Below are 17,208 nucleotides of genomic sequence, written 5' to 3' on the forward strand. Positions count from 1 at the left end.
TTGGCCTGCTGTGTTCATCCAGCCTCACATTTTGTTGTCATTAAATGTATACACTTCCTTTTCATCTGGGAATAAATAATTGTTCTGAACGATTTCCATTGACTAATAGCAATCTGACAAGCTTCGCAATGTAAAGAGATTTTTAGCTTTTTAATTGTAAAGGTATTCTTTGGAATTAATTTGGCATATATTATTTGCATCTCAGGAAGTATGTTCATCACTGCATCTCAAAAAGTGCTCTGTTGTATGACAGCAGCTTTTTAAAGATCACTTCAATGGTTGTGATTTTGAGTTGCCATAACACACATTAAATTACACTGTTGGCCAATCTGTCCATGATTATTTCATTATGTTATGCTTCAAACAGACAAGGAAATATTGGTGATGCAATGAAGTGTTTGACTCTCAAATATAATTGCTGTTATAGTTTCCGCTTGGAAGAAAGATTCACATCAAATTGACTGGTCAAGGAAATGGGACACTGACTGTGAATACTTTGAATGTTCGAGTTATTCCTAAAATGAAAGTTATGACCTTGATGATTTCTCTTTCATGCAGACATGAAGAGACTCTTTTAAAATATCCTCTAGGTTAGTGGTTCAGGCATAAAAGTGCAATATGTATATTTATGTATATACATGTACATGCGTCATCTGAAAAGATAATGAGTATAAATCACTTGTGACAAGGTGAGAATGAGTTATCCAGAGAGTAAGAACTGCCAATGTTGGTGTCTGAGATAACACATTGTGGAGCTGGAGGAACACAGCAGGGCAGGCAGCATCAGAGGCTCAAGAAAGTTGAGGTTTTGGGTCAGGACCCTTCCTGAGAAATGGAGGGTGGAAGGGAGCTCAGAAAGAAACAGTGTGGAGGGGGAGGAGGTGGTAGGGAAGGTAGGTGGGATGGTAATAAGTGAGTACTATCCAGATTGGAACAGATTTTCCCCAGGGGGTATTGAGTACGAATTCCAAATCACTCTCAAAATCTTAGTGACTGTTAACATTGATGTTTTTTGTCTGTGTGTTTCAGTAATTGCATGACAGTTGAATGGTTCGTTGAGAGTGAGGAACCTATGGACTCTCACACACCAAGATGGAATTTAGTTCGAAGAGTGACTTCAAAATAGTTGCTTGCTTTTAAAATCTTGACCGTTTTTGCTGTCCAGTTGAATGAATTTAGCTCATACTGCTTCAATAGGAATTAGTGTTTAATAGGAACATACTTGTGAAACTTACAGTTGCGTAAGTTTTAGCATAAACTGGTGCAGCGTTTCGGTGCTTGCAAAAAGGCTGACCTCTCCATTAATACCGAAGGAAAATTGGAGTTTAAAAGTACGTTCACCCGTTGTCAGGGAATGAAATGTTAATGTTGACTCGAACATAATTTTTAAAAAAGTCATATATTTGTGTAACACTGAACTCAAATTAAAATTTGGATATGCTAGTTTTACAGATGGTTGGATATTGAATTCATTTTAAATGAGGGTGAAGATCACTTTAAATCCAGCATATTTGTGAAGAAAAGAAATAGCATGTCAAATAAAATTAACTGCATGACTCTTCATAGCCCTATATGTAGAATTTCATTCTGAACTATGAGACAGTTGTGACCCCATACTACCTCAGTGCTCCTGGCAAGAGTAAGACTCCTGTTTGACGTGCTGTGCACTGCATGGAATGGCGGCAACATCAGATTCATTGATGCTTGAGAATCAAAAGAATATGACGATAAGATTTAAAATCAAAATCTCATTGAACACTTCAAGGAATGTATTACAGGAAGAGGGGGAAAGCATGTATGACTAATAGAAGGTGGTGGCGCAGATCACATAGACCTGTGTGCTAAAACTTAACACAAATTTCACATTGAATGGAACAGTTTAAACAGGCTGGAGGAAGCAGACATGCCAGCCCAAACTTTTTGAATTTGAGCATTCTGTTCATAAACATCAGCAAAATTGTGGGAAACATGTTTATTCTTTCTCTTTTATTGCACAGAACCATACGATTAGACTGTTTTGATGAGAAATTTAAAGATTACGTGTCCCATCCGTTTGACTCACAGTTTGGTACCATAGGTTGGTACGATCTTCGTTGGAGAAGGAAAAGGGATGTTCCAGATACAGAAAATCGTCAAACCATTTATTACAAAGTTCGTTTCTGGTTAGTGTTAATTAATGCAGTTAACATTTTTAGCTCGACATGATTGCACAATGGAGTCAATAAGAAAATTCCATCTGATATTCCACGTAAATTTTAAGTGGATATTAAAGCAGCTCATTTCTTTTTCACGCTGTATGCTGCTTTTAAGAATGGTTGTCTTATTGTCGAACTGTTTAGCTTTGACTCCATGGCTTCTTCCATGAGCTCACATTGAAACACATGTTTCTTCAGCCAAAAATGCACATTTACCCGGTGTAGCTCGACTAACCTTCCCCTGTGGTCGTTCCCCTGAAATCCCATGCGGTAGCTCCCCTGAAAAACAACTATACCATTTTGGATACTGTTGCAGGGACGACTTAGCAGGGGTATGCAGTAGGGAGCAGGTGTCTGGCACAGAGTCTGTCCCTCTTGCACAGAAGGGGAGCGGGGATAGGAAGAGAGTGATAGTCATTGGGGACTGAATAGTTAGAGGGACTGACAGAAGATTTGCCGGGAACGAAAGAGACTCACGATTGGTGTGTTGCCTACCAGGTGCCAGGGTCTGTGATGTCTCGGATCGTGTGTTTAGGGTCCTGAGGGGAGAGGGTGACCAGCCCCAAGTCGTGATACACATAGGCACCAACGGCATAGGTAGAAAGAGGGATAGGGATGTCAGGCAGGATTTGAGGGAGCTAGGGTGGAAGCCGAGAGCTAGAACAAACAGAGTGGTCATCTCTGGTTTGTCACCCGTACCACGTGATAGCGAGGCAAAGAACAGGGAGAGATTTCAGCTGAAGACGTGGCTGCAGGGATGGTGCAGGTGGGAGGGCTTCAGGTACATGGACAATTGGGGTTCATTCTGGGGAAGGTGGTACCTGTACAAACAGGACGATATCCACTTGAATGAGAGGGGCACTAATATCCTGGGTGGGAAATTGGCTAGTGCCATTCGGTTGGATTTAAACTAGCTCAGAAGCGGGATGGGAAACTGAGGTGTAGTCCCAGTACACAGGAGCATGAGCGTGGGGAGGACATGGTCAGGACCTCACTGTCACAGGAGTGTGCTGGTAGACAGCAAGCTGGATTGAAGTGTGACGACTTTAATGCCGGGAGTATCCGGAATAACGTAGGTGAGCTTGCAGCTTGGATAGGTACCTGGGACTTCGATGTTGTGGCCATTTCGGAGGCATGGATAGAGGAGGGTCAGGAATGGATGTTGCAGGTTCTCGTGTTTAGATCTTTCATTAAGGTCTGGGAAGGTGGAAAAAGAGGGGGAGGTGTGGCTTTGTTGGTCAAGGACAGTATAACGGCGGCTGAAAGAACCTTTGAGGACTTGTCTACTGTGGTGGTATGGGCTGAGGTTGCCAAGGAAGGTTTGTCGACTGAGTCGTATGGGTGGAAGTTCAGAACAGCAAGGCAGCAGTCACTTCACTGGGGGTTTTCTCCAGACCCCAAATAGCGGTTGGGAGATTGAAGAACTCATTGGCCGGCAGATTGTTGAAAAGTGCAAACGTATCAGGGTTGTTGTTATGGGTGACTTCAACTTTCCCAATATAGATTGAAACCTCCTGAGTGCAGATGGTTTGGATGGAGCCGTTTTTGTCAGGTGTGTTCAGGAGGGTTTCCTGACTCAGTATGTGGACAGGCCGAGGGGGGAGGCCATTTTGGATTTGGTGCTCGGCGATGAGCCAGGACAGGTGTCAGATCTCGTGGTGGGACAACACTTTGGCGACAGTGACCGCAAGAGCCTCCCATTTACCATAGCCATGGAAAGTGAAAGGAGCACTTACCAGGGGAAGATATTTCACTGGGGTCAAGGAAACTATGATGCTATCAGACAGGAGTTGGGAAGTACAGATTGGGAGCAATTGTTCCACAGAAAGGGCGCAGCAGACATGTGGAGGCTGTTCAAGGAGCAGTTTTTGCGAGTGATGTATAAATTTGTTCCTCTGAGACAGATAAGAAGGGGTAAGATTAAGGAGCCTTGGATGACGGGTACAGAGGTGCTTCTTGTCAAAAAGAAAAGGCAGCGTACGTAAGGTGGAGGAAGTAAGGGTCTGGCACAGCTTTAGAGTATTACAGGCCTGCTCGGAAGGAGCTCAAAAGATATTGCCTGTACAATTGTTACCTGTTACAACCTTTGCATCCACGCTTGCTCATTGAATGGTGTCAAGATGCCAGCAGTGCATGTACCTTCTCCATCCCCTAATGCCGTCAGCTCACACAAGACATAGTCCTTACTTAAAATCTTCTGATCAACCAAAGTTCATTGTAATGGACATTTTCGTTATCTGTCATGAAACGAAAACTGATTCTGACTGGCATGACCTGCAGTGCAAATGAATATAATCTGCGAAACGAGATTCCTTATGGGCTTGCAGCCGCTACAAATAATTGCTTTTCAAAGACGTTGCATACATACATTTTTTTCTCCTGTCACCTTAGATTTTTTTTTGTTTATGCATGTTGTGTGGGTTTCCAGTCAGGCCCATAAACTCAGGTTGATGCAGTCACTGTTATAACACGGTATTGAAGGAGAATTTGTGATCTTTGGAGTTTCATTCCAGTGTCTGAAGGAGTGCACCATCAAGCCACTTCAGAGCACTACTGGCGACAAATTGTTGCAAGTTTTCAAGTGTTACCGATCGTCACATAAAATATGGCCTTTTTGTTGTTGCGCTATTCATCTTAACTGCAACATATCTAGTATTTAGGCTTGGAAACTATTTCAAGTTTTTTGATTTACTTGTTCAAAATCATTTATGATTGTTGTCATGATATCTACAATATGTTATTTTGATTGGACATAGAGGATTGGATCTGTCTTAGAACATAGAACATAGAACAGTACAGCACAGAACAGGCCCTTCAGCCCACAATGTTGTGCCGACCATTGATCCTCATGGATGCACCCTCAAATTTCTGTGACCATATGCATGTCCAGCAGTCTCTTAAATGACCCCAATGACCTTGCTTCCACAACTGCTGCTGGCAACGCATTCCATGCTCTCACAACTCTCTGCGTAAAGAACCTGCCTCTGACATCCCCTCTATACTTTCCACCAACCAGCTTAAAACTATGACCCCTTGTGCTAGCCATTTCTGCCCTGGGAAATAGTCTCTGGCTATCGACTCTATCTATGCCTCTCATTATCTTGTATACCTCAATTAGGTCCCCTCTCCTCCTCCTTTTCTCCAATGAAAAGAGACCGAGCTCAGTCAACCTCTCTTCATAAGATAAGCCCTCCAGTCCAGGCAGCATCCTGGTAAACCTCCTCTGAACCCTCTCCAAAGCATCCACATCTTTCCTATAATAGGGCGCCCAGAACTGGACGCAGTATTCCAAGTGCGGTCTAACCAAAGTTTTATAGAGCTGCAACAAGATCTCACGACTCTTAAACTCAATCCCCCTGTTAATGAAAGCCAAAACACCATATGCTTTCTTAACAACCCTGTCCACTTGGGTGGCCATTTTAAGGGATCTATGTATCTGCACACCAAGATCCCTCTGTTCCTCCACTCTGCCAAGAATCCTATCCTTAATCCTGTACTCAGCTTTCAAATTCGACCTTCCAAAATGCATCACCTCGCATTTATCCAGGTTGAACTCCATCTGCCACCTCTCAGCCCATCTCTGCATCCTGTCAATGTCCCGCTGCAGCCTACAACAGCCCTCTACACTGTCAACGACACCTCCGACCTTTGTGTCGTCTGCAAACTTGCTGACCCATCCTTCAATTCCCTCGTCCAAGTCATTAATAAAAATTACAAACAGTAGAGGCCCAAGGACAGAGCCCTGTGGAACCCCACTCACCACTGACTTCCAGGCAGAATATTTTCCTTCTACTACCACTCGCTGTCTTCTGTTGGCCAGCCAATTCTGTATCCAAGCAGCTAAGTTCCCCTGTATCCCATTCCTCCTGACCGAATGGAAATAATGTATGCGCTTATAAAACCCCTTCTGGGCAAGGCAGTTGCTCAGTGTTTAGAGTTGCTCATGCACTGGGGAGCCAATTGAGATTCCAGTCTTGGGGAACTATCTGTGTGGAATTGACACGTCCTTCCCGCGTCTGCGAGGGGCTTCTGCCAGGTGCTGCAGTTTCCTCCCATTGTTCAAAGATGTGCAGGTCCTTATATGTGATTTGTGAAGCATTTCTTAAATGTTTCAATCCTGCCAGCATCCAGTGCCTTGGACAAAATAACTGGACATGAATAAAAGATACTCTGCCTTTTGACACCATTTCCTGCTGGATTTTCATCAATCCTGCTTTATATCGGTGACAACTTCCATGACCTTTTTTGATGCTATGTCTGAATTGACAGTCTAGTTCCAAATATTTGTTGTGCAGTATTTCAAGGTCTCTGTTACAGCATACCCATGAATGTCCACTTCAAAAGATACTTCCATATCATAGAATCCCTACGGTGTGGAAACAAGCCCCTTTTGACCCAAGAAGTCCACGGCCACGCTCCAAAGAGCATCTCACCCTGACTCATCCCCCGACCCTTTCCTCAGTAACCGTACATTTCCCATGACTAACACACCTAATCTACACATCCCTAAACACAATGGGCAAGTTTGGCATGGCCCATACACCGAGCCTGCACATCTTTGGACTGTGGGAGGAAACCAGAGCACCCAGCAGGAACCCATGCAGGCATGGGCAGAATGTACAAACTCCGCACAGAAAATCGTCCAACGGTGGGATCGAACCTGGGTCCCTGGCGCTGTGAGTCAGCAGTGCTAACCACTGAGCCACCGTGCTGCCCTTGGAGTTAGACAGAGCTTGCTTGTTCCTGGGTGGCCTCAAACTGCCAACCTCCACTTAGTGGCAAAAGTGCTGACCAACTGCACTCATCTTCACTGCTTTTTGCTTTGTATCATTGAATTCAATCCTTCAAACTCTATGATAAATATTTAAATTTCCATTGATATGTGAGGGTTGTTTTTAGTACGCAGTATTGGTTTATTATGTTTCATTGGTACATAGTGAATATTGTATGTATATGCAAATGGGCAAGTTGGTAATGATGCAGTCCACAGACCTGGAGGATAATAACACTGTCCTTCAATCGCCCACGATGCCCTCTGCAAATTGGTAGAAAACAAAAATTTCTAAAAAATTCATCTCTCCTCCCGTCAGTCGATCAAAATTAATTCAGGATTTTGTACAGGCCAATAAGCGTAAGATTACACGAGCCTAAACAAAACGACTGGCTCATATTAGTTCAGTAAAGTGAAAGGGCAACAATAGAGGTAATAGGAACTGCAGATGCTGGAGAATCTGAGATAAGAAGGTGTAAAGCTGGATGAACACAGCAGGCCAAGCAGTATCATCCGGCTCTACACCTTGTTGTCACAGATTCTCCAGCGCCAATTTTCTGAAGTTGGGCCTTGTTCCGAAACATCAGCTTTCTTGCTTCTCTGATGCTGCTTGACCTGCTGTGTTCATCCAGCTCTCCACCTTGGGCAACAATAGAGTATGCTTGAAGTCACTAGGTATGTTACGTGGGTTTGTCTTCCTTAGGGTGGAGTTAGTGGAACCGAAAATGATGTCTCCCTCACAGCATTTGTGACACAAGAATTGCATCGTTCCTTGGCGGCCTTTCAACAGAAGAATATTCAGAGATTTCACGAGTGGTAAGAATGTAACTTCTTTTACTTCTCTTTATCTCACTTTTTCCAACAATTGGAACATAGATTTTAGAAATCACGTCGAGCTGATGAAGTGTGAAAAGAAGAATAATTCCAAGCAGTGGTGGGTTTTGGTCAGTGTGGTGGGAGGAGTGGATAGGTGGGAGAGAAGGCAGACAGGTCATTGAGGCGGGGATGAGGGGAGGAACTAGTCTTGGGATGAGGCTGGCGGGTGGGGAGATTTTGAGGGTGGCCAAGTCCACATTGAGGCTATTGAGTTGGAAGCTCCCGAGGCGGAATATGAGGTGCTGCTCCTCTAGTTTCTGGGTGGTTTGGTTGTGACACTGGAAGAGGCCCAGGATGGACATGTCATTCAGGGAGTGGGAGGGGGAGTTGAAGTGATGCAATGATTTGGATATGAAAATAGAAGGTGTGGTTAGTAAGTTTCCCAATGATTGAAGGTGTAGGAGCCAGCCAAGAAGGTCACCTCAGAATACAATGGGACATGGACAAGGGCCAATAAACTGAGGAATGGCAGATGGTGTTGAGGTTAGCTAAATGTGAGGTGCTACATTTTGGAAAGGCAAATCAGGGCAGCACGTTTACACTGAAGGTTGTGGGGAGTGTTGCTTAATAAAGAGACGCTGGAGTGCAGTTTCGTATTTCCATCAAAGTACAGCCACCGGTAGAAAGGATATGAAGGAGACATTTGGTGTGCTCGCCTTTATCGGTCAGTGCATTGAGTATAGGAGTTGGGAGATCACTTAGCAGCCATGTAGGACGTTGGTTCGGCTGCTTTTGGAATACTGCAATCGATTTTGGTCTCCTTGCGAGAGGAAGGATGTCGGCGCAACCTTGAGGGCCGAAGGGCCTGTTCTGCGCTGTATTGTTGTATGTTGTAAACTTGAAAGGGTTCAGAGAAGCTCTACAAGGATGTTACCAGCATCGGAGGTTGGAGGTATACCGTGGGATTGAACAGGCAGCTATTTCTTGGAACTTTGGAGTTCATGGCTGACCACATAGAAGTTTATACAATTACGAGGGACGTGGATAGAGCGAACAGCCAAGATCTTTTCCCCGGATTGCTGGAAGCCAAAACTGGAGGGAATAGGATAAAAATGAGAGAGGGAAGATTTAAAATGGACCGGATTTTTTTCATAGTGGTGCATGTATGGAGTGAGCTGCCAGAGGAAGTGGTGGAGGCTTGTACGTTTAAAAGGCATGTGGATGGGTATATGAATAGGATGGGTTGAGAGGAATATGGGCCAAATGCTGGCAAATGGGACTAAATTAATTTAGGATATCTGGTCAACACAGACAAATTGGGCCAAAGCATCTGTTTCCCGACTGTACATCTCTCTGATTCTAAGTGTCTTTTTTCTTAACCACGTGGCCCATAGTTAGAAAAACTTGAATCAGGATTTGGGAATGTGACAATTCTAATTGGATCTGTTTGATGAAATTAACTCTGTAGGTAATGGTGGTTGAATTATGATTTGTCAAATTTGAGTTTATTGCAGCATCTTATAGAATAGAGGAGACACATGTAATCAAAATTGAAAATCAAAACTTGGTAAAATTTTGCATTGTAAATACATGACCAGCCATTGGAGGAGTTTCATGACCATTGCATTCAAGTGAGAACAACAAATGTGATTCAGTGACTGCGTGAAGTGGGCTGCAGTGACTGTGCGAAATGGGTTGCAGTGACTGAGTGAAATGGGATGCAGTGACTGAGGAAAGGAGATGAACTGACTGTGGAAAAAGGGGTGCTGTGACTGAGGGAAATGGGATGCAGTGTCTGATGGAAATGGGATCCAGTGACTGAGTGCAATGGGATGCAGTGAATGAGTGAAATGCGCTGCCCTTACTGAGTGAAATGGGATGCAGTAACAGAGGAAAGGAGATGTGGTGACTGTGGGAAATAGCATGCTGTGTCTGAGGGGAATGGGATGCAGTGACTGTGGAAATGGGATGCAGTGACTGTTAAATGGGCCACATTGACTGAATGAAATGGGCAGCAGTGACTTCGTGAAATGGGATGCAGTGACTGAGGAAAGGATATGCAGTGACTGTCTGAAATGCGACGCAGTGACTGAGTGACCTGGGATGCAGTGACTGAGTGACCTGGGATGCAGTGACTGAGTGACATTGGATGCAGTGACTGAGTGAAATGGGATGCAGTGACTGAGCTAAATGGGATGCATGACTGATGGAAATGCGATGCACTGACTGAGGGGAATGCGATGCACTGACTGAGGGGAATGCGATGCAGTGACTGAGTGAAATGGGATGCAGTGACTGAGTGAAATGGGATGCAGTGACTGAGTGAAATGGGATGCAGTGACTGAGTGAAATGGGATGCAGTGACTGAGTGAATTGGGATGCCGTTACTGAGGGAAAGGAGATGCCGTGACTGAGGGAAAGCAGATGCAGCGACTGAGGGAAAGCAGATGCAGTGACTGAGGGAAAGGAGATGCAGTGTCTGTGGGAAATGGGATACTGTGACTCAGGGTAATGGGATGCAGTGACTGAGGGGAATGAGATGCAGTGACTGAGTGAAATGGGATGCAGTGACTCGGTGAAATCGGATGCAGTGACTGTGTGAAATGGGCTGCAGTGTCTGTGTGAACTGTAATGCAGTGACTGTGTGATCTAGGATGCGGTGGCTGAGTGAAATGGGATGCAGTGGCTGAGTGAAATGTGATGCAGTGGCTGAGTGAAATGGGATGCAGTAATTGGCGGAAATGGGATGCAGTGACTGAGGGAAATGGGATGCAGTGACTGTGTCAAATGGATGCAGTGACTGAGTGTAATTGGATGCAGTGACTGATCAAAATGGGATGCAGTGACTGACAGTAATTGGATGGAGTGACGGACGGTAATGGGATGCAGTGACTGAGGGAAACGGGACGCAGCGTCAGCGTGAAATAGGATGCAGTCAATGAGTGAAATGGCCTGCAGTGATTGAGTGAAGTGGGATGCAGTGTCTGAGGGAAATGGGATGCAGTGACTGAGTTAAATGTGATGCAGAGGCTGAATGAAATGGGATGCAGTGACTGCTTAAAATGGGATGCAGTGACTGAGGGAAATGGGATGCAGTGAGTGAGGGAAATGGGATGCAGTGAGTGAGGGAAATGGGATGCAGTGAGTGAGGGAAATGGGATGCAGTGACTGAGGTGAAATGGGCTGCAGAGACTGAGTGAAATGACATGCAGTGATTGAGGAACGGAGATGCAGTGACTGTGGGAAATGGGATGCACTGACTGATGGAAATGGGATGCAGTGACTGAGGACAATGGGATGCAGTGACTGAGTGAACTGTGATTCAGTCACTGAGTGAACTATGATTCAGTCACTGAGTGAACTGTGATGCAGTGGCTGAGTGGAATGGGATGCAGTGGCTGAGTGGAATGGGATGCAGTGGCTGAGTGGAATGGGATGCAGTGGCTGAGTGGAATGGGATGCAGTGGCTGAGTGGAAAGGGATGCAGTGACTGAGGGACATGGGATGCAGTGACTGAGGGACATGGGATGCAGTGACTGAGCGAAATGGGATGCACTATTTTTGGGAAGTAGGATGCAATCACTGATTGAAATGAGATGCAGAGACTGTGGGAAAGGAGATGCTGTGACGATGAGAAATGGGATGCAGTGACTGTGTGAAATGGGATGCAGTGACTCAGTGAAATGTGATTCAGTCACTGAGTGAAATGTGATTCCGTCACTGAGTCAAATATGAATCACTCACTGAGTGTACTGTGATTCAGTCACTGACTGAACTGTGATGCAGTCACTGAGTGAACTGTGATGCAGTCACTGAGTGAAATGGGATGCAGTGGCTGAGGGAAATGGGATGCAGTGACAGAGTGACATGAGCAGCAGTGTCTGATGGAAATGTGATGCAGTACCTGAGGGAAATGGGATGCAGTGACTGAGGTAGTGGGAATGAGTGGCTGAGTTCATGGGGATGCAGTGCCCGAGCGGACTTGAAGTGCAGTGAGTGAGGGAGATGGGATACAGTGCCTTAGTGAAATGAGATGCAGTGACTGAGGGAAATGGGATGCAGTGACTGAGTGAAATGGGATGCAGTGACTGAGTGACATGGGATGCAGTGACTGAGGGACATGGGAAGCACTGACTGAGTGAAATGTGATGCAGAGACTGAAGGAAAGGAGATGCTCTGACTATGGGAAATGGGATGCAGTGAGTGTGGGAAATTGAATGCAGTGCCTGTGAGATACGGGAAACAGTGACTGATGGAAATGGAATGCAGTGACTATGGTGAAGGAGATGCACTGACTGAGTGAAATGTGATGCAGAGACTGAAGGAAAGGAGTGCAGTGAGTGAGGGAGATGGGATACAGTGCCTTCGTGAAATGAGATGCAGTGTCTGCGGGAAATGGGATGCAGTGACTGAGTGAAATGGGATGCATCACTGAGTGAAATGGGATGCATCACTGAGTGAAATGGGATGCAGTGACTGTGTGAAATGTGATGCAGTGTCTGAGTGAAATGTGATGCAGTCACTGAGTGAAATGGGATGCAGTGACTGAGTGAAATGGGATGCAGTGACTGAGTGAAATGGGATGCAGTGACTGAGTGAAATGGGATGCAGTGACTGAGGGACATGAGATGCAGTGTCTGAGTGAAATGGGACGCAGTGACTGAGGGAAATGGGACGCTTTGACTGAGGGAAATGGGACGCTTTGACTGAGGGAAATGGGACGCAGTGCCTGAGTGAAATGGGACGCAGTGCCTGAGTGAAATGGGATGCAGTGACTGAGTGAAATGGGATGCAGTGACTGAGTGAAATGGGATGCAGTGACTGAGTGACATGTGTTGCAGTCACTGAGTGAAATGGGATGCATTACTGATTGAAATGGTCTGCAGTGACTGAGAGAAATGGGCTGCAGTGACTGAGTGAAATGGGCTGCAGTGACTGAGAGAAATGGGCTGCAGTCACTGAGTGAAATCTGTTGTAGTCACTGAGTGAAATGTGATGCATCACTGAGTTGAATGGGATGCAGTGACTGAGGGATATGAGATGCAGGGACTGAGTGAAATGAGATGCAGTGACTGAGGGAAAAGGGATTCAGTATTTTTGGGAAGTAGGATGCAATCACTAAGTGAAATGCGATGCAGAGACTGAGGGAAGGGAGAGGCTGTGACTAGGGAAATGGGATGCAGTGAGTGTGGGACATTGAATGCAGCGTGTGTGAGATACGGGCAACAATGAGTGATGAAAATGGGATGCAGTGACTATGGTGAAGGAGATGCAGTGATTGAGTGAAATGGGATGCAGTGACAGAGTGAAATGGGACGCAGTGTCTGCGTGAAATGCGGTGCAGTGACTGCGTGAAATGGGATGCAGTGACTGAGTGAAATGGGATGCAGTGACTGAGTGCAATGGGATGCAGTGTCTGCGGGAAATGGGATGCAGTGACTGAGTGAAATGGGATGCATCACTGAGTGAAATGGGATGCATCACTGCGTGAAATGCGATGCAGTGACCGAGTGAAATGAGATGCAGTGATTGAGTGAAATGGGATGCAGTGACTGAGTGAAATGGGATGCACTTACTGCGTGAAATGAGATGCACTGATTGATGGAAATTGGATGCAGTGACTGTGGTGAAGGAGATGCCATGATTGAGTGAAATAGGATGCAGTGACTGCGTGAAATGCGATGCAGTGACTGCGTGAAATGCGATGCAGTGACTGCGTGAAATGGGATGCAGTGACTGCGTGAAATCGGACGCAGTGACTGAGTGAAATGTGATTCAGTCACTGAGTGAAATGTGATTCAGTCACTGAGTGAAATGTGATTCCGTCATTGAGTGAAATGTGATGCACTCACTGAGTGAACTGTGATTCAGACAGTGAGTGAAATGTGATGCAGTGACCGAGTGAACTGTGATGCAGTCACTGAGTGAACTGGGATGCAGTGACTGAGGGAAAGGAGATGCTCTGACTATGGGAAATGGGATGCAGTGAGTGTGGGAAATTGAATGCAGCGCCTGTGAGATACGGGCACCAGCGACTGTTGGAAATGGGATGCAGTGACTGTGGTGAAGGAGATGCCGTGATTGAGTGAAATAGGATGCAGTGACTGAGTGAAATGCGATGCAGTGACTGCGTGAAATGCGATGCAGTGACTGCGTGAAATGGGATGCAGTGACTGCGTGAAATGGGATGCAGTGACTGAGGGACATGAGATGCAGTGACTGAGTGAAATGGGACGCAGTGACTTAAGTAAATGGGATGCTTTGACTGAGGGAAATGGGACGCTTTGACTGAGGGAAATGGGACGCAGTGCCTGAGTGAAATGGGATGCAGTGCCTGAGTGAAATGGGATGCAGTGACTGAGTGAAATGGGATGCAGTGACTGAGTGAAATGGGATGCAGTGACTGAGTGAAATGTGTTGCAGTCACTGAGTGAAATGTGTTGCAGTCACTGAGTGAAATGGGATGCAGTCACTGAGTGAAATGTGTTGCAGTCACTGAGTGAAATGGGATGCATTACTGATTGAAATGGGCTGCAGTGACTGAGAGAAATGGGCTGCAGTGACTGAGTGAAATGGGCTGCAGTGACTGAGAGAAATGGGCTGCAGTCACTGAGTGAAATCTGTTGTAGTCACTTAGTGAAATGTGATGCATCACTGAGTTGAATGGGATGCAGTGACTGAGGGATATGAGATGCAGGGACTGAGTGAAATGAGATGCAGTGACTGAGGGAAAAGGGATTCAGTATTTTTGGGAAGTAGGATGCAATCACTGAGTGAAATGCGATGCAGAGACTGAGGGAAGGGAGAGGCTGTGACTATGGGAAATGGGATGCAGTGAGTGTGGGAAATTGAATGCAGCGTGTGTGAGATACGGGGAACAGTGAGTGATGAAAATGGGATGCAGTGACTATGGTGAAGGAGATGCAGTGATTGAGTGAAATGGGATGCAGTGACAGAGTGAAATGGGATGCAGTGTCTGCGTGAAATGCGGTGCAGTGACTGCGTGAAATGTGGTGCAGTGACTGCGTGAAATGCGGTGCAGTGACTGCGTGAAATGCGGTGCAGTGACTGCGTGAAATGGGATGCAGTGACTGAGTGAAATGGGATGCAGTGACTGAGTGCAATGGGATGCATCACTGAGTGAAATGGGATGCATCACTGAGTGAAATGGGATGCATCACTGAGTGAAATGGGATGCAGTGACTGAGTGAAATGGGATGCAGTGACTGAGTGAAATGCGATGCAGTGAATGAGTGAAACGAGATGCACTGACTGATGGAAATTGGATGCAGTGACTGTGGTGAAGGAGATGCCGTGATTGAGTGAAATAGGATGCAGTGACTGAGTGAAATGCGATGCAGTGACTGCATGAAATGCAATGCAGTGACTGAGTGAAATGGGATGCAGTGACTGCGTGAAATCGGACGCAGTGACTGAGTGAAATGTGATTCAGTCAGTGAGTGAAATGTGATTCCGTCATTGAGTGTAATGTGATGCACTCACTGAGTGAACTGTGATTCAGACAGTGAGTGAAATGTGATGCAGTGACTGAGTGAAATGTGATGCAGTGACTGAGTGAAATGGGATGCAGTGACTGAGTGAAATGGGATGCAGTGACTTAGTGAAATGGGATGCAGTGACTGAGGGACATGAGATGCAGTGACTGAGTGAAATGGGACGCAGTGACAGAGGGAAATGGGACGCTTTGACTGAGGGAAATGGGACGCTTTGACTGAGGGAAATGAGACGCTTTGACTGAGGGAAATGGGATTCTTTGACTGAGGGAAATGGGATTCTTTGACTTAGGGAAATGGGACGCTTTGGCTGAGGGAAATGGGACGCTTTGACTGAGGGATATGCGATGCAGTGCCTGAGTGAAATGAGATGCAGTGCCTGAGTGAAATGGGATGCAGTGACTGAGTGAAATGGGATGCAGTGACTGAGTGAAATGGGATGCAGTGACTGAGTGAAATGTGTTGCAGTCACTGAGTGAAATGGGATGCAGTCACTGAGTGAAATGTGTTGCAGTCACTGAGTGAAATGTGTTGCAGTCACTGAGTGAAATGGGATGCATTACTGATTGAAATGGGCTGCAGTGACTGAGAGAAATGGGCTGCAGTGACTGAGTGAAATGGGCTGCAGTGACTGAGTGAAATGGGCTGCAGTGACTGCGTGAAATGGGCTGCAGTGACTGCGTGAAATGGGCTGCAGTGACTGAGAGAAATGGGCTGCAGTCACTGAGTGAAATCTGTTGTAGTCACTGAGTGAAATGTGATGCATCACTGAGTTGAATAGGATGCAGTGACTGAGGGATATGAGATGCAGGGACTGAGTGAAATGAGATGCAGTGACTGAGGGAAAAGGGATTCAGTATTTTAGGAAAGTAGGATGCAATCACTGAGTGAAATGCGATGCAGAGACTGAGGGAAAGGAGATGCTGTGACTATGGGAAATGGGATGCAGTGAGTGTGGGAAATTGAATGCAGCGTGTGTGAGATACGGGGAACAGTGAGTGATGAAAATGGGATGCAGTGACTATGGTGAAGGAGATGCAGTGATTGAGTGAAATGGGATGGAGTGACTGCGTGAAATGCGGTGCAGTGACTGCGTGAAATGCGGTGCAGTGACTGCGTGAAATGCGGTGCAGTGACTGCGTGAAATGGGATGCAGTGACTGCTTCAATTGGGATGCAGTGACTGAGTGCAATGGGATGCAGTGACTGAGTGAAATGGGATGCATCACTGAGTGAAATGGGATGCAGTGACTGCGTGAAATGGGATGCATCACTGAGTGAAATGGGATGCAGTGACTGAGTGAAATGCGATGCAGTGACTGAGTGAAATGCGATGCAGTGACTGAGTGAAATGCGATGCAGTGACTGAGTGAAATGCGATGCAGTGACTGAGTGAAATGCGATGCAGTGAATGAGTGAAATGAGATGCACTGACTGATGGAAATTGGATGCAGTGACAGAGTGACATGAGCTGCAGTGACTGAGTGAAATGAGATGCATTGTTTGATGGAAGTATGATGCAGTAACTGACGGAAATGAGATGCAGTGACTGAGGGAAATGGGATGCAGTGACCGAGTGAAATGAGATGCAGTGACTGAGCGAAATGGGAAGTAGTATTTTTGGGAAGTAGGATGCAATCACTGATTGAAATGAGATGCAGAGACTGTGGGAAAGGAGATGCTGTGTCTTTGGGAAATGGGATAAAGTGAGTGTCGGAAATTGAATGCAGCGTCTGTGAGATACGGGAACCAGTGACTGATGGAAATGGGATGCTGTGACGGTGGAGTAGGAGATGCAGTGATGGAGTGAATTGGGATGCAGTGACTGAGTGAAATGGGATGCAGTGACTGAGTGAAATGAGATGCAGTGACTGAGTGAAATGAGATGCAGTGACTGAGTGAAATGAGATGGA

General features: G+C 45.9%; 1 long non-coding RNA gene across 1 annotated transcript in view; it reads left to right on the forward strand.

Moving 5' to 3' along the window:
- The first annotated feature begins 408 nt into the window (after nucleotides 1-408).
- The window catches only part of LOC132207859 (uncharacterized), a 123,491-nt gene continuing 106,691 nt past the window's right edge, over nucleotides 409-17,208 (forward strand). Inside the window, exons 1-3 of the long non-coding RNA XR_009443918.1 lie at nucleotides 409-487; nucleotides 2,078-2,162; nucleotides 7,670-7,782. This is a non-coding gene — a long non-coding RNA (uncharacterized LOC132207859). The remainder of the gene's footprint in view (nucleotides 488-2,077; nucleotides 2,163-7,669; nucleotides 7,783-17,208) is intronic.

The sequence above is a fragment of the Stegostoma tigrinum genome, unplaced genomic scaffold (genome assembly GCF_030684315.1).
Source record: "Stegostoma tigrinum isolate sSteTig4 unplaced genomic scaffold, sSteTig4.hap1 scaffold_180, whole genome shotgun sequence".
Lineage (NCBI taxonomy): Eukaryota > Metazoa > Chordata > Chondrichthyes > Orectolobiformes > Stegostomatidae > Stegostoma > Stegostoma tigrinum.